This window comes from Lathyrus oleraceus, chromosome 5 (assembly GCF_024323335.1).
Source record: "Lathyrus oleraceus cultivar Zhongwan6 chromosome 5, CAAS_Psat_ZW6_1.0, whole genome shotgun sequence".
Classification (NCBI taxonomy): Eukaryota; Viridiplantae; Streptophyta; class Magnoliopsida; order Fabales; family Fabaceae; genus Lathyrus; species Lathyrus oleraceus.
In genome coordinates this window covers 608,005,896-608,024,911 of record NC_066583.1, presented here as the reverse complement: position 1 = coordinate 608,024,911, position 19,016 = coordinate 608,005,896, and the positions used below count along the sequence as shown (strand labels likewise).

Genomic DNA, 19,016 nt, shown 5'->3' with positions numbered 1-19,016 from the left:
CAACCACGGCGGCTGGTGGTGATACGTTTAAACTTTCAATTTTCTGGACCAAAGCATCCACTTTTGCATTGACGTGATCAAGGTTACTTATCTCGTACATGCCAGTTTTCGGTTGAGGTTTTTCCACCGTTGTTCGTTCGGTTCCCCACTGATAGTGGTTTTGGGCCATGCTCTCGATAAGCTGGTAAGCATCAGCGTAAGGTTTGTTCATTAGTGCACCACCTGCAGCGGCGTCTATTGTTAACCTTGTATTGTATAAGAGACCATTATAAAATGTGTGAATTACTAACCAGTCTTCCAAACCATGGTGTGGGCAAAGTCTCATCATGTCTTTGTATCTTTCCCATGCTTCGAAAAGAGACTCGTTGTCTTTCTGTTTAAATCCGTTTATCTGGGCTCTTAACATAGCTGTTTTGCTTGGCGGAAAATATCGGGCAAGAAAAACTTTCTTCAACTCGTTCCATGTGGTGACTGAGTTGGAAGGAAGAGATTGAAGCCATCTTCTAGCGCTATCTCTTAATGAGAAAGGAAAAAGACGAAGTCGAATTGCCTCTGAAGTGACACCATTAGCTTTAACAGTATCAGCGTATTGGACAAATACGGATAAATGAAGGTTTGGATCTTCGGTAAGATTTCCAGAGAATTGGTTCTGTTGCACAGCCTGCAACAACGAAGGTTTAAGTTCAAAGTTGTTTGCTTCGATTGCGGGCGGAGCAATACTTGAATGCGGTTCATCTTGCGATGGAGCGGCGTAATCTCTAAGAGCACGAGCTGGTTCTGCCATCTCGGTTAAAGAAGGAAAATCTTTGAGATCAGGAAGGTCTATAGGAGGGAGATTGTTTTCAGCACGATATTCCCGAATTCGTCGTAAGACTCGGAGATATAGTTCGATATCGTTGATTCGTAAATAGAGCGGTTCGCCTTGAGAGCGAGTGCGTGGCATACAAATCAACGAAAGAAAGAAAATAGAAGAAAAAGAAACCTTAGTCTCTACAGCGTAACGGAAGAGTTACGATATCGATTGAATAAAAGTCCCCGGCAACGGCGCCAAAAACTTGATCGCTCGACTGGGTGAGTCGAGAATGGGATACAAACTGCAAGTGCACAGTTCTATCGCGTAGTTTTAAAAGATATCGATCCCACAGGGACTTATGAATCGATATACCGTTATCTAAGGTTACTACGTAAATCTAAGGTGAAAATGTTTGATTGTTTGGGGAAAAACTAAGAGCTAAACTAATATCTAGATTAAATATTAATAAAACGGATATCGGTATGTAGTTCGTCAAAACTAGGGAATCAAGTCTTTGTCGGTTTCTTGGTTTTAAAATGAATCGTTTCGGTTAACTTTATTGGTTAAAGGTTCTATCTCAAACTCTCGCTCTGTTGAATAAACCATGATTTTATATTAATGTTGCTGTCACTTATAATTAAGTCAAAAACCATATTTTGAAAGCAATAAAGTTGCAGAAACTCTTTTTAAGAAAATACTGACCGTTTTAAACACCCTTATCTCAAACTCTCGCTCTGTTGACTTAGGTTATATAATTAAATCCAAATGCTTAACTCTCGTCCTCACATTCAATCTTTAAAAATATTTTTTGGAAAAGGTCAGAATTTAATTAACTCTAAAACTTGCTCTCGCCCTGATCTAGAATTAATGCCTAACTTACACTGTCCAGTTAAAATCTCAAACTCTCGCTCTATTGATTTTAACTTCTTTACGTCTTTTACTTTTGTAAAAAAAATCTTATTATTAAACCTGTAAGTTGAGACCGTAAAAAGATTGATTTTGATTTTAAGTTTAGATAGACCGACTCAGTCTTGATCCCTTATTCTGCTTACTTTACATAACGATACCTAGGCAAATTAGCCAGACATGCTAAATAAATAAGAATTCATATCATGCATAAACAGACTCATTCCAGGCAGATAATATAGATAAATAATAAAACAAAATATTAAATAATGATTAAAGAACCTGAATGCGTAATACAATGGTCTTGAACACTCCACCACAAGCCGGTAGGATTTGTTCTTGGATTCTTCAATTAAACAGTAAATTAAATCAAGGAAATAAAACTGGAATATAACGTAAGGTTAAATCCGGTATAAAGTTGCACAATAGTTTCCGGTGTAGAAACTATTATGCGAAAAATATCTAAAAGCTAAAACGGGAAAGGTAAATTTGCAAGGGAAAAAGAATGTAAAGCTTGCAAAAGAAATAAATAAAATAAACAATGTTAAGTGCTGGAAAGGAAAAAATAAGCAAAAGGCGTGAAAAGAAAATTTGGCAGAGCTTCGGCAATGTGAGCGTGGAAAAACCCGCGGTCGTTTTTAGGTTTGTGAGATGGCTATTTATAATAGTGTTGGTAACTGCATTCCGTTTCTCCCATTCTTCAACGTGGCTACATGCACGGCGTGGATATCGGAGACCAACTTCTCAACGTTCTTCTTCAAGTCTTTCTGAGGGCGTTACTTGCGCCAAAAAGGTAGTGGAATTGTGTGACGCTCGTCACACTATGTGTGACGTCCGTCACAAGGCTGTTTTGCGTGACGCTCGTCACGCACCCTGTGACGTCCGTCACAGGCACAGCGTTGGTGACTTGTGCGCTTTGGGCTGGACTTTGGCATTCGGTCCCTTTTCTCTCCTTTTTGTTCCCTTTTACACCTCCTTTTCTTCCCTTTTTCACTTTTGCTTCAAAATGGATACCTGACATAAATAGTAAGGAAATACTGCATAATATCTGATAAAATGAGATAAACTAAAGTAAATGATAATATAATCTAATTGAATTAAGTCTTAAAATGTGATATAATTTCGTGTTATCAAAAAGAAGTGGAAAAATACACTTCTTCAAGAAAATGAATGAGAAAAGAAAAGAATGATATTATAAGAAGGATCAAAACTCTCTAGTACTATCAAAAAGGAGCAAAGAGGTATGATAATAGAAGGAGAACCAAGAACCTAACTCAAAAGGTTTAAACTGACTTTCCTCAAAATATCCTACCCTAACATAAGCCATGTTACAACCTGAAAAGTACTTTTATGTGTGTGTTGTGATTTCTATGATGAACTTTATTAGAACATGATCAAGCTAAGTTTAATTCATTTTGCATGTGGATTGAGAGATCACCATATCCATTAAGTGAGTTATAGTGAGCTGAGAGACAGGTTAAGTACTCGTAAATGTTATGGACGTTTTTCCGAATTCGTCGGATAGAAGTTGGGAGCTAGAACAATGGTCAAGTAAAATAAATATTTAATTTGGTGATGTTGGATTGTTATTGTGGGATTTGTTGTCTGTTGAAATATGCAGTTGCATGCGAATTAGTTGAGGACAAGCAACGATTCAAGTTTGTGGTTGTGATGATAGTTCGTCATTGCATATATTTAGTTGAAGAATCAGAGAAAAACAAGTGAAAGTTGAGAAAATATGAAGAAAAATGACCAAAGAATGAGGAAAAATTAGCTAAGTGTGAAAATTGTGGACTTAGTAAAAATTTGAGTGAAAAAGGGAGCAAAAGCGTGCAGCCACTAGAATAATCACATGCACCATCATGCAACATCGCGTACAGGATATGGCATTTAAAGTTTCATCGTACACGCGATGCAGGGTATCACGCACGCAGTGGTCACTTTTCTGGGATTTTTCTGACGCGTTCTGGTCCATTCTGACGCCTTTAAAAGAGGATTTCATGCACTTTCACAAGGGTTACGAAATTTGGAGATTGAAGCACGATTTTGAGGGTATAAGTAGAGATTTTTATATCATTTGAAGCCATTTGAGGCCATCACTTAAAGAGACTTCTCATGTTATTTTTTTCTATTAATTGTGGTATTGTTAATTGCATTATGAGTAACTAAGCTCCTCTAGGTTAGGTTGTGTTATGTTGAACCTTTTTCTATATTGTTGGATTCTATGTTGATATGACCATTGTTTGAACCTATTGATCTATAATCTTATTCAATTGCTTATTATTTGTAATATTTTTTATGTGACATACTCTTTTAATCTGATTTTGGATACATAGGGAATACTGACTAGTAGTCCATGTGTTGGACCTAGGGAAATTGTTGTACTTATGCTGGTTGAATAGGGATAGGAAACCACGAGTAGTGGCATTGAGAATTAACGTTTTATACATTGTCTAACCTGGCTTAGATTGGCGGACTAGGTATAGAAAGCTCCAAGTAGTGGTTAGTGAGTTATTTTGTAAGGGATCGGCTATAACGGTTTTGCTAATTCTCTGCGGGGTTATAGTGAGTAGATCATTCATACATGACATCAAACATCAACAATAGAGGAATAAGGGATTCAAGAACACAACCTGATCACTTCCGTGAATTTTTTTACTCGTTTATTTACTTTATGCACTAAAACTTGAACCCTCCCCTCCCCCCCCCCCCCGATTTTACTAGTTTGTATACATTGCATACAGTTTGTCTTGCTTGGAGGCATTCCATATGGATTCGATATTTTTATTAATTTGACATTATTGGTACACTTGTCGAGAAGTCACCAGTATCCAAAAGACTCAAAGATAAAACCAGAATAAAAATAAATAAACACAATTATTTTTATACTGGTTCACTGTTAATAAAGTTACCTCCAGTCCACCCGCCAAGGTGATTTGGCCTTATCAATAAGGACTTAATCCACTATAATCGACTGATTATAGACACACAAAGATAACATGTCAATGTCTTCTTGAGAATCCTGACTAAGCCCTAGCCTCTCAAGGAACACAAACTCAATCAATGAGATACAAGAAATGTGTTTACATGATTGCTTCTAAGCAATCAGATTACACAAATTTTAGTACAATAAATTTATCACACAAAAATGAACAAAATCTCTATGCGTTTTCTTTTCTATATTCACAATAATAATATTCAGTTCAGCAAAAGAATTATGAGATATTGGATAATCGTTCAAAGTCATTCTCTTCTTCCATTCTTTCAAGTGTTCCTTATATAGGCAAGGAAAGATCCATTGGAGAGTGTGGATGGAAATCTTCACAAATAAGCTGGCACCTTGCATAATGGTCTACAAAGGTGGTAGACAAAATGGTACAATAGTACAATCCTTATTTTACAAAATCAGTGTATTGAAATGAACATTTTCACTTGTACTGTGTACTAGTTTTCTCACGTAAAACCTTTTGATCTTATCTTCTATTCTTCAGAGGCTTCTGAATAAATGTTGTTGAAGCATGTTTAGATGGATCAAGGATAAGTAGAGAGTATTCAGAACCTTGTCTTGAGAGTCTTCATAACCTTGTCTTTAGACTCTTCAGAACTTGGTCTTCGGAACTCGAGAGCGCAGAATCTTGAGAGCTTGATAAACCTTTAAAGGCTCTTCTATTAGAGTCAGAATCAGAAGCTTTAGCACAAACGTTCATCAAAATTGTTGTTTAAGAGTGTTCCAGAACATGACATAATCTTGTAAAGCGCACTTTTGTATCTCTTCAGGGTCAAAGTGTGTTGAGTCCAAAATTTGATGACATCACTCGCCAAAACTTCAGAATCAGAACCTGTTAGCAAAATCTACACACTAGACAAAACCATTAGGGTACAAAATTGTTCTCTAAGAAACAATATATTGTTATCATTAAAACTAAAGGCCAGATGCATAATCGAATCTTGTTCTTACAAGCATAACCATGTAAAAGCTCTCAAGTTTAGTGGATACTCTCAAGAATACAGGTAAAAAGAACCAAGAAAACACAAAAACAAAAATCAAAGACCATGCCAAGCAAGAAAAAAACACCTTATAATAAGATATGCTCACTAAGCAAATATTAGGGTCTCGTTAAGCGAGCAGTGGCAACACAAGATGACTTTAGAGCCTAGAAACTTTAAGGTTAAGCAACACAAATTAGTAAACGAAGTTTCAAACTCGCTAAGAGAGGAGTGGCAGTTCATTTCTTATTGGATAAGTTAATTTAGAGGAAAGGAATGGTTTGGTCTCTAAGTGAAATTGGGTGGCTTGCTAAGAAAAGTATGGCGGCAAAGCCTACTTTTAGATTAACTGACATGACTTAGGGGAGAAGAAACACAAGTTTTTTAAGCAGGTTATATGCATTTGTTAGATAAAAGGCCACACCATAACTCTAGAAATAAGAGTTCAAGTTAGCTCAGTTGATAACTTTTGGTGGATTCTTGGTAGTTATGATAGATTTGAGGTATACACACACTTGATACCAAACTCACAACATGAGAGAAAAAGAGAGAAATATTAAGGACATAAGTGTTATCCAAGGAATCGACACATATGTTCTTTAAATTCTTTCTTCTAGATCTTAATTGTAAATTTAAGATGAGTAAATGTGTTTAAGTTATCTTTTGTTTGGGTTAATGTAGTCGTCATAATGCTCATTTACTGATTATGATCATGGTGTTTATGTAATTCTTTTATGCTTTAATATTGATGAATTCTCCATACTTAATGCCTGTTTTGAATTATCTACCTAAAACATGTTTTCATGGTTTTGATTCGATATTGAAAGGTACTTTTCATGTCTAGATTCAAGGTTTTTTCTGCTAGATGCTAAACTCTAGAGATAGATTTAGGTTTATGATTCACATAAACTATCAAAACTTAATGCTATTGTGTTGGTTAATAGGCTAAGAAATCGTCTATTAACGAATAGAAAAAATTGCATTATAGGTCCTTTAAGTTATTTTTGTGTAACAGGTTGGTGCTTTAAGCTTTTTTGTAACAATTTGCTCCTTTAGGTAAATTTCTACATCATTTTCTTCACACTTTGAACATTTAGAAATTTGTGACTGTTTTATTTCTAGTTGCAGTTCATCATTTTTATACCACTCAAAATAATTTCATCCATAATTAGAACTTTTAATCTGTTAAGAAAAGGGTAACAGTGCATACATATGGTAACTTAAAGGACCAAGTTATAACAAAAAAAACCTAAAGGGCCAACTTGTTACACAAAAATAACTTAAAGGATCTATGGTGTAATTTTTTCTAAGTAATAAGATTTATTTCACGTTGTTGACTTATACATGAGCTATGATGCAAAGTGATGTCTGGTATTATTAATAACTGAGGATAGGTCGGTGAAATCTAACCCCAATAAATTTTCTCAACTATTAACACCATCGTTCACTTTACTTTATTTTATTCCACTTTAATAAACAAACAAACTTGAACAAATTATCCTTAAAATCATAGAATCTATTGAACAATTTTTAAAACATAACTAGTCTCTATGGAGATGATAAAATACACTAACTTGTGTATATGCAACAACTGAACCAATGATGACATTATGAGCGTTGAAGGTTGTCAGGTGTTCCTGAGTTTCGTGCTTCCCATCGAAAAATTGGATTAACAAAGGTTTAGAATTAATTGAAATTGGTGCATCTAGGATCTTCTAGGATAAAGTTTGAGGAATATCGAGCTTATCCTCTATCTCATCTTCATTTTCATGACCTCCTCGTATCGAATGTGCCTACACTTGCCAGGTCTTTTCTAGTGTAATAGGTCTTGAATGACAATTTAAACTTTGGGAAATTCTCGATTCTCATTGTCCTTAGGTTTTTGTTAATGGTTGTGTTCAATGTGAATAACACAAAATATAATTTGAGTATGGAAGAAATAAATTTCAATTCAGGCCCACAATGGCACCATATGTTATTGAATTAGAACTTGAGGTGGATCATGCTAGCAATATGCTATGATCAAAACCCTGAGTGTATATCAAGATCGGAGGATTCTTTGAGTAGATAATTGATAAAGTCTTTTCAGGGATATGCCAAACTGAGAACTTGAGTGTTTAGGTTTTTGACTATATAACTTTGGTTTATACATATTCTATCATTATAATGGTCTCACCAAATTTTTCCATTAAATGAAGGAGCGCCCAACTTATAAATGACTCACTAGACCGTTAATGTCACCTCTTGAGGCGTAGAGTGAGTTCACCGAGTAAAAGGATATATGTAAGTGATTCTTCTAGGTGGATTTAGATTGTGGGTTGTCGAACCCAGACCTTTGATCATGACTTCAAGTGTTGATCCATATTAACACATTAGATTGAACTAACTCACATAATTATGATGGTTTAGCCGCCATGACTAAATTGGATTCTTGTATTTGATATAAGTAGAATGTAGAATCTATGAAATTAATTTTTTTATTATTAATCTAATTCTCTAGGTAATTGAAATTTGAATAAATGTATATACATTTTAGATTTTCAATTTTAGAGACAAATAATGTCTCACCACTACTAGAAAATAGACCTTTCGTAACACCATATTACAATGTGCTTCCTGATAACTGTGGTAATAAATCTTTTTTGGGTGTTTTTTTTTTCTATTTACTAAAGTACATTTGACTATGGTCATAGGTAACAATCATGGTAAAATGTAGCTGGAGTGTAAGGGTTCGAATCCCAACACCTACAATTTCTAATTTTTTGTTGTAAAATGAGTTTGTCCTTGTATATCATCATAGTTCATATTCTTAACCATGGTGTAAGGTGTTATCATTTTATCACAAATATTATTATCAATCGTGGTGAAAGCTTTTACATAGTTATATATAAGATAAATTATATCTCGCTTCAGTACATAACAATCGTCTCTCTCAAAACAAAACTCTAACATCCCTCTCACTTGTCTCTTGCATATATCCTAATATCCATTAATGTTTCAAGAACATGTAATATGGAAACCCCAAACTCATGCAACCAACTCGTCATCTTCGAAGGGTTACCTTTGTTACATCAAATATTAGGAAATGGCTAGGTTATAGGCCCGTCTTCATAATAGTTTATGTTTCAAAATCTGTTTAGAAGTTAACCTAAGAAGTGAACTATATTGTTTATGTATCATTGTTTAGGTTTCAATAGCTTGTTTCATAATGTTTGTAGGATAAGATGACGTGTATAACTTAAGATGAGTGAACTTTCTACTGGTTTTGACTTATAGGTAGGGAAGGTAAATGAAAAAAATTAATATTCACAAACATGTAAAATGGAAACCCCAAACTCATGCAACCAACTCGTCATCTTCGAAGGGTTACCTTTGTTACATCAAATATTAGGAAATGGCTAGGTTATAGGCCCGTCTTCATAATAGTTTATGTTTCAAAATCTGTTTAGAAGTTAACCTAAGAAGTGAACTATATTGTTTATGTATCATTGTTTAGGTTTCAATAGCTTGTTTCATAATGTTTGTAGGATAAGATGACGTGTATAACTTAAGATGAGTGAACTTTCTACTGGTTTTGACTTATAGGTAGAGAAGGTAAATGAAAAAAATTAATGAGGATGAAGATAAAGTGAGTGTTGCAAACTTGTGTGAAAGATCCAGAATGACATCCATTAAAATTCAACACATGTTTGCAGTTCTCACTTCAGCTTCATCCTCCTTTCATTGTGTATGCCATTCTGGGACATGTACATTTCTAAAATATTTTATGAGTTGATATGTTGTTATTGTTAGTAATGAAAGTTGTATGTTGTATGTAATTTATGATATGTTGTTGATGATTTTATTATTGTTAATAAGAGTTGTTTGTTTTATCTTGTATATTGTTTAAGGTTTATTGTTGATGAATGTTATTGTTAAGGTTTGTTTAAAATATGAGTTTATCATATCTTATGTGGTTTGAGTGTTTTTCCAACCCCTTACGAATATATAACTTTTCGTCTTGCATTAGAAATTTATAATATGATATATAAAGTTATATTAGAAAGAAAGTTACATTGTTCAATACTAGACAAGAATTCTTCAGCCCATAGTCTGCACTTCGCTCTTTAACGGTTACAACTTGGTTTAATATTTCTACTTCTTCAACCGCCTATTTCTCTACCTTTAAATTTTTTTTCAAAGTAAATTATATTTTTCAAAATGAACTAGAGGTGAAGGAATGGAAGGTTGGAGAGCCACTACTACAAATAATACATTTCATGATGATGATTTCACCCCACGTATTAAAAAACTGAGGTATAATTCTTGGACGCACCCTACTTTTAAAAATAAAAAAATATACAAAATATTTTGTCGGTTATTTTGAAAACCGATGGATAAACCTATTCAATGTACATGCTTCAAATCTCATCAGACTCAGTTTATGTTTTTATCTCATTATAAGTGTCACCTTCTTTAATATTTTATTTTAAATCTAAAAGTACATTACTTTTTACCTCGGCTTTCTTTCCAACCGAGGTGAATATATATATATATATATATATATATATATATATATATATATATATATATATATATATATATATATATATATATATATATATATATATATATATATATATATATATATATATATATATATATATATATATATATATATATATATATATATATATATATATATATATATATATATATAGCTTTAGCTTGTATCATCCAAATTCATTTGCCTAAACAATACTAACAGAATCCTAACAAAGAGCCCTAAATAATGAGAGTCATAAACACATATCATTTTCAATACGAAGATGGTATGCGTTTAGTGCTCTTGTTTCTTCTTCAGAGATCCAAATCATTTTCTTTTACTTCTTCTTCAGAGATCTGGTATGTAAAATGTCACTACTCATGCTGTTTTTATTGTTGTTGTTATTGTTGTTGAGATCTGAAACCCTAGAGGTTTTATCTTGTTATTGTTGTTGTTTAAACAGATTTATATTATAGGTTTATTGATATGATTGTTGTTGTTGTTGAGATCCGTTATTGAGACCTTAAACCCTTGAGGTTTAATATTGTTGTTGTTGTTTAAGAAAATTTATGTTATAGGTTTATTGACGTTGTTGTTGTTGTTGATGATGATGTTGTTGTTGTTATTGTTGAGACTCATTGTTAAGACCCTAAACCCTAGACGTTTAATCTTGTTGTTGTTGTATAAATTGATTTATGCTATATGTTTATTGATGATGTTGTTATAATTTTGTTAAGAGATTTTTTTTTGAGTTGTTGTTTAATGTAAGTTGTTGTTTTTGAGTTGTTGATGTTATTGTTTGTTGTTGTTTAGTTGTTCTACCACCCAAAGTTATGAAAATATATATATGTTGTAGTTTAGTTGTTGTTATTGAGTTTGAGTTTTAGATTGATATTGATATTGAGTTTATGTTTTTTTGTGATTCTTTGTGCAACTCTCATCTTGTTCCATCGAGTTAAATTTATTATATCTAATATCGATTGTTTGTTTCACTAACCCCTCATTGATTGTATAACCTTGTAAATTAATTTTGGAAATAATCATATGAAAAATTATGTTGTATCCAAAATTTATCTTACACTAATTAATAATTTTCTAATATTCTGCAGCTCATATTCATCTCATGTTTTTATCATTAAAATCTCTCAAATATTTCTAGTTTTCATTCAACTTTCTTCCATATTTGTTCATTTTTCAAAGCATCGAATTTTATGCTTTCAAGAATGAATTTGTAGAAAATAAATTGTTGAATAATTTTTTTGAAATATTTGAGATTTTAACCATAAAACAACGTGGGATGAATGATGAGTTGCATGATGCTTCAAAATCACTAATCAATATAAGTTTTTCTTAAAATATAACACAATTGTTAATATAATTATTTTCCTAACTAATATTGAGAAGTTATATGTTAAGTGCGGGTTTAGTGAAATAAGCATTCCACATTAGATTTAATAAACTCAAAATTGTTTCACCACTCGGTTTCATTAGATAACTAAGATAAAAATATGGTATATCCATCGATGAAATTAAAAAACCGAAGGGACATATTGTTTAAAACCGAGAGGTAAAGTGTGCACTTTTCATGATGTCATTTGTTACCTCGCCTCTGCAGCCGAGGTTAAATGCATTTTTGTCTGACGTTAAATGTGTTTTTTCTAATAGTGAACTAGGAACATTAAAACAAAATTTAATCATTAAAGAGCAAAATATCGATAATGGGGTGAAGTATTATTGTCTAGTATTGAACGATGTAACTTATTATTCTAATATAGCTTAATTTGTCATATTATTATATTATATAGCAGATTCAAAGATTATATGTTTAGTTAGCATTGTCGAAATAAGAATTCTGCATAATTTATAATAAACTCAGTATATATATCACAACGGTTGTTAAATATTATGCATTAAGAATATTACAACAGTTGATTAAAGTAACTGTTGTGATAGGTAGTGTAACACCCCAATTTTTATTTGTTAATTTTAATTAAATTTATAATATTTATTTGAATACTTTATTTTATTAAAATAAAATTATTGAAAAGGAGTAGATATTTAATTAGTATTATTGTTAATTTAATTGATATTAGAAATAACAGAAAATAAAAATATATTTTAGATTTGGGAGAAAAATAGATTTAAATTAGAAATAATAGAGTTTATATAGAAATTATTTAGAATTTTATTGTTTAATTAAATAATAAGATATATTAGAAAATTAGAGATTTTGTGATTTACGGCGAGAAATAGAAATATTTTATAAAATTGTGTACTAAGGAGATTTTGCAAGAGTTAAGATTTGATTTTATAATAAAATAAAGTAATGGAATTAGGTTAACATAAATAGATGAATAAGTTAAAAGTTTAGGCAAAACGTGGAAATTTTAGAAAGAGCAAACGACATAAAAACCTAAGGAGAGCAATCATTTGGAAATGGGCAGAAATAAAAGCCCAAAGCCAAAAGCTTCATCGATCGACAATTTTGAGGTAAGGGGGAGAATTTTTTACATATGGGTGGTTAGGCAAGTTGATAGGGAGGAGTCATTACCCCCATATCTCCCTCTTCTCCTTTCTATATTTGTGATTGTATGTTTGTGACATAAGGGTTGGTCTTAACACTTTTGAGTTGATTTTTCTTCTTCTATTCTACTCTTGTTTGAATCCCTGTTGAATGCCTTGTTGTTATATATTACCTTTGAACCTTAATATAAGAAAAAGTTTACTTTTTAGGTTCATTAAAGAATCAATGTATTTGGACTACATATAGTTATAATACATTGATTATTCAATGAATCTAAAGAGTATAATTTGTGGTTGTGGCCTTTATGCAATTTGTTAATAATTAAATTATGATATATATATATATATATATATATATATATATATATATATATATATATATATATATATATATATATATATATATATATATATATATATATATATATATATATATATATATATATATATATATATATATATATATATATATATATAGAGAGAGAGAGAGAGAGAGAGAGAGAGAGAGAGAGATGATTGATCTGTGTGCCTTTAGGGGAGGTTAGAACTTAAATAGATGAAGCAGGTGAGTTTAGAGTCTACTCAATAGGGAGAAAATCGCGAAAAATCGCATGAAGACATAGAAGGGGATTAATCATCTTAATTCATGCATAAGTCTATTTAAGGTGTTGTCAAATGCGTTAGAAAACTAACACAATAATATTTCTTTTTAAATGGATAAATTGGGGCTAAGAGCACTACAGCAGTAGTAGATTGTTAGTTTATATACCAGAGGCATAGTCAATTTTAGTCATGCATTGATCATCATGTTTCACATGTAATTTGAGTTTCGTAACTCTGTTTGGGGTGTCGTCAATTGCTTTAGAAAGAGAGTTTAATGATCTTCCAAAAATGAGAGTTTCATAATTTTATCATGATTATATGATATTTAATGCTATTTTGAAGTCAAATATTTTGGTTTAGAGTTTATGCAGGAATTATTACGATAGGGCTGAGGTGCAGTTAGGTGAGTTTGAAAGAGGGTTTAAGGAACTTTTAGATTGAAGAGTTTCACAATTTTATCATAAGTCGATAATATTTTGTGTTATTTTGAAGTGAGATAATTTTAGAGTTATTTAGAGTTATGGAGACTGTTGTAGAGCTATTTAGAGTTCGCCTTAAGGACTCTATTGAGTTAAAGACAATAATTGTTACCCTTTTCACAAGTTGTGAGCAAATATAAATAATTAGTAATCTATTAATGTGTTTGGATGTTTTTCTGAGTTGATGAATAATTTGAATTATTGAGTAATAATATATATTTTACTTTGTTCTTTTAATATAATTATTGAGATTTAATTATATAGCAGAGATAACCTTATCTAGAGATGACTTTTGTTAAGAGAGAATATTTTTGTGGGATACGAGATGTCATTTGTTGATTGATTATGAGTTGTGATTGAAATTATATGTTCATGCATTCATATATATATCAAAGATAGGTACGACTTCGGTCTGAAGAGGTCCAGTGCTAAGAGAGAGTCGATGATGAGGTCCAATGCTCAGAGAGAGCTAATGACAAGGTCCAGTTCTCAAAGAGAACCAATGATGAGGTCCAGCGTTTAGAGAGAGTCAATGACGAGGTCCAATGCTCATAGAAAGCTAGTGACAATCTCATTGTTCAGAGAGAATATTTTCTAAAGAGGAATTAGAGACGTGGATAATTCTATAAAATAACTCAGACATCCAAACTTTTGATACTGTAGCACCTCAAATTTGCACCTATCATTGTACATACATTCTCATATTAGGTCATAACATAACATGGTCCACTGCATAGCATTGCATTGTCCCATCTGCCTCAAGTGCAAGCCAATCAGAAGAATTAGGTCAAACTGGTCAGGAGATCAGTCAGTCAAGCAAGCAAGTGCAATTTTCAAGGAGCCAAGGCCCTAGGGTTGGTCCAACATGTTCACATGACTTGGGGGTCCATTTGAAGTGATTAGGTCAAAGATTGGAGGCTCAGAGGTCATCAGTCAATGCACAGTCAGTCAGAAACCCTAAAAGTCAACTGTTGGTCAACTGTCCATTTAATCAGTGATTTGATGATGGAAATTGGTTTGAGAGAGCTTATTCATGTCCAAATAGGCCTCATATATCATGGCAAACACCATCATGGAATAATTTGAAGCCAGGTCAGAAATTTCCAAAAATGGAAACTGGACCTGTAATTGAAACCTGCCCAAAATGGAAAGTCTTGATCCTCAAACTTACATCATGATACAAGCTTCAAATGAATTTTTGCCCAACATGAAAGTTGAAGATCTTGTTCTCCCATTTCCAAAAAGTCCAAGAACACTCAATTCCCATGTATGGTTGGCAAGATATGATCAAATCATTTTCAGAAATTCTTGAACTTCAAAAGGCCATATCTCTCAAACCATTTGGCCAATTTGGGTGGGGTTTTTTCCTACAAGTCACATTTGATCCCCTCTTTCCAAAAATGTAACTTTCATGTACCAAAACCTTATGGATCAAAATGGCATTTTTTGACTTACTTGAATTAATTTCAAGTGAAGTGAAATTTTGACTTTTTAAAATAAACCTTTTCCATCATTTTGGCCATTGGGAATTGATCTGAAATTGTATTTTGGACATGTTTAAAGTCAAATTCGTGCAAGTACATACACCCATCACCTAGTTGCTTGAAAATTGGAAAAAAGTACATTTCTCAACAACTCTATCCCACATTTCCATGGACTTTGATTTGTACTCTTAAACAGAGATTTTGGACATCATTTTCTGTCATTGTGAACCCTAGTTGCAGCCATCTAACTCAGAAAATCTCACTCTCTCTAAAATTCACTTTTGGCCATTTTCCAAAATTCTTCCAAAACCTCAAAGAGCTCGAGCCACACTTGCTTGTGCCATCATTCACAATCATGTTGGAAGCCATTGCAAGCATGGAGGCGCAGCTGTAACCATCATTTCCACGACTGTTTTTCTTCACACATCATCCATGGCAGAACTCGGTTTAAGCATTTCCAAGGGTTGTTGAGCTACAAACCACTCACCATTCATCATTTCAAACCACAAGCTTCATCTGTTTGAGCTTATAACACGCAAACAACACTGTTTCGTTGATTTCTTCAAAATCAAGTAAGAACTCGAGTCACTCTTTTCTCTAAATCATGCATTGCTTTGTGTAGAGGTCTTTGTGCTGGTCATTTGGGAACTTGAACCACTAAAAATGGTTGGCCATTTCGAAAGTTATGCTATGTTTACGTTTGATGATGAAACATGTTTGTGCTTGTTACTCTTTTGTTAGCTCGATCCAGGACATATGATTGTTATATTTTGACCGTGCTTGGTTTGACTGTTCGATTAGTATGCGAATCCATGATTTCTGGAGATTTTTTTCTTCATGATTTGAATAAGGATGAAGCTACAGTGCTAAAACCCTAGAAACCCAGAATTTTCTCTTTTGAATCGTGTTTTTCTGCATTTGGACGTTTATGCATGCTGTTGTTATTGTGCCATGGCCCACGACGAATCATTGCTTGCCACATCCAGGGGGTGCTACGCACCGTTTCATTTAAGTGACCCCGGAATTACCATTCTGCCATTCTTGTTTTAATATTTCAATTGAATCATTTCTTTTTTGCATTTTTTGTTTCATTTGATATTCAACTCATAAAAATCATAATTCACTCATTTCAATTCCAAAATTCATGGAAATTTTTGCATCATGTCCTGTTTGATGTCTACTATTTTATCATGATTTTTATTGATTTTCTAGATGGCTGGATTTTTAATGGCATTAGGGTTTGTGACATGTATGCATATTTTGTACACTTTGCCAAAACATTTGTGAAATGGTGATACTTTATCCAATGGCTCCCAAATTTTTTGTGCTTAAACTAGACACATTCATGGTGATTTTGGTGTAGAGTTTGTGAATTTATCATTGCTGGTTTGCGAGATATGATTTTTTGAATTAGGGTGTGACAATTTGTGTCACACCATTGATGTCCAACTTCATGATTTTCATTACCATGCTTCTTGAACTCAAATTGGTTTGAATTTTTGTATGATTGAGCTTGAATATGTCTAGTTTACATGTGAATTTTCTTGGAATTATTTGTGGCATTTCCTAATTGTTTGAGATTTTCTCCCCTGTCTAGTCATATGTTGACTTTTGGTGACACATGTTCCCATTTCATTTGTGAAATTCTCATACTTTATTGGATGGACTTGAAATTTCATATGTGATTACTAGACATCTTAAGCTTTGCCATGGTTTTAGTCCCATTCATTTATCATACAAAATTTCGGATTTATGATTTTTCTAAGTTGATGCATGTTTGGTTGACTTCTTTGAGCATGTTCAGAATTGCTTTGACTTTCTGATTTTCATTGACTGCCTTCCACTTGTCCAAATGGGATGAAATTTGATATGCATGTCATGTTATGGATTATGATTGATCATGAATTATTTGATGATTTTTGGAATTGATTATGATTGGTTTTGAGTTAAGTCTCGCTGTTGACTCCTATGAGCTCTCATTTGCCATGCTTTGACTTCTTTTGCTTATGAAATGATGATGGTACATGATATGAACATGAAACCAATTGGGTTTGCTTCCTAAATGTTTGAATTTGATTTTGATTGGACATTGCTTGCTGTTTTGACTTTTTCATTCTCTTTTGACCCTAGGCTTGCCCTAGTGGTCCTGTTACTCACCTTTGAGCTCATGTTTTCAGGTTGACCAACAAATGACCAATGAGACCAATTCTATTTGATTGAGCTTGCTTGATTATCATTGACTAACTTGTCTGTTTTGTAGGTGGCTTGGCTCACATGCCTTGAGCCTTGTGCCTTGCACATTCACTTGCTTGTGCTGACTGGTTGATATCTGTTTCATTTGATTTAACTTTGACTTGTATACTAACTGTGCTTGACTGGTTTCAGGTACTTTAGTTGCTCAGTTCCTTGTGAACTTTTGCTTTGCTTTGCTTATATAAGCAATTTGCATTGAGGTATATTTCTCATCTTCATGTAGTCTGGAAGACCTGGTCTGTTACTTGGCCAGGCAACTGTCTGAAGTCCTCCTTAAGAGGCAATGTTTGTGGATGTTTAACTTTGTCCTTGCATAGGGTCAAAGACCTCCTAAGTGAAGAGGCAATTGGCAGAACCCAAGGGATATGCAACCTATCCCCTGCTATTCAGTGTGTCTTCTGTTTTGCTCACACCACTGTGTTGATGCACTGCAGATACAAACCCAAGATCTTGTACAATTGTACAGTTGAGTCAGTTCTAAATGTGTAGAAGGGTTCCCCCTTTCTGAACCCACACATTCTTGTCTTAAGCTCTCCCGGGCCAGGGATAAGAGCTGTGAAGTCTTATCTTCACTCACCTTTCATCTGCTTCACCTTAGCCCCTCAATGGCAAGGTTAAGAGCATATTCACCCAGTTCCAGAGGTTTGTTTGTTGAGGTTGATATGACCCCTCGACTAAAACCTAACCCTTGTTTGAGCCACTTGCTTGTGTATAGTGTGTGCTATCTGTGCTTGTATGTTTGTTTGACTTGCTTCCTGTGCATGTTAGGGTTAGTTTAGACTTGCTTCCTGTGCAAGTTAGGTTTTGCTTGGCTTGCTTCCTGTGCAAGTTAAGTGTGTGTGTGGCTTGCTTCCTGTGCAAGTCATGATTAGGATAGGCTGGCTCCCTGTGCCAGTTAGCTAGAAACCTTAACTTAGGGATGATTTTGCATGATAACATCTAGGCTCGAGTCGTAGTCTCCCTAGTTGTGTCTCCCTCTGTTATCTGGTTAGGATAGTCCTTTATCCCTCCGTAGGGGAACTACGTCGCCCTGATCCTCATACCAGATGAGGTACGTAGGCAGGAGATGAGCTGATCTCTCCGGGCGCCCTTTTGTTTTGTTTGTGTGAGTTGTTACTCCTTTTTTGCTTGGAAGCTGATGTAAGTCCATCGAGTGGCATTTGGGTTCCAGTGTGGGTTTGTTGGTTCGGATGCTGATATAAGTCCAGTGATTGGCATTCAGGCTCCATGTTTGCCTTTGCCTGTGTTTGTTTGTGTGTGTGTCAGCCGAGCTACGAATGCTCTGATTCTTCTCTCGTTCGAGAAGATACGTATGCATAGGATGCGATATCCTAGCGAGCATGTGTTGTTTTTCCCCAGTCCGAACTACTTCGACTCTGATGTCTATGCCTGATAGACTAAGTAGGCCCAGGATGCGACCTCCTGCCGAGTCAGTTTCAGTCAGTTTTCTTTTGTCTCTTTCA

At 33.7% G+C, this 19,016-nt stretch overlaps 1 pseudogene; it reads left to right on the top strand.

Annotated features, from left to right (window-relative positions):
- The first annotated feature begins 299 nt into the window (after positions 1 to 299).
- On the top strand, positions 300 to 399 carry LOC127089331 (uncharacterized; annotated as a pseudogene).
- The last annotated feature ends 18,617 nt before the right edge of the window (positions 400 to 19,016 follow it).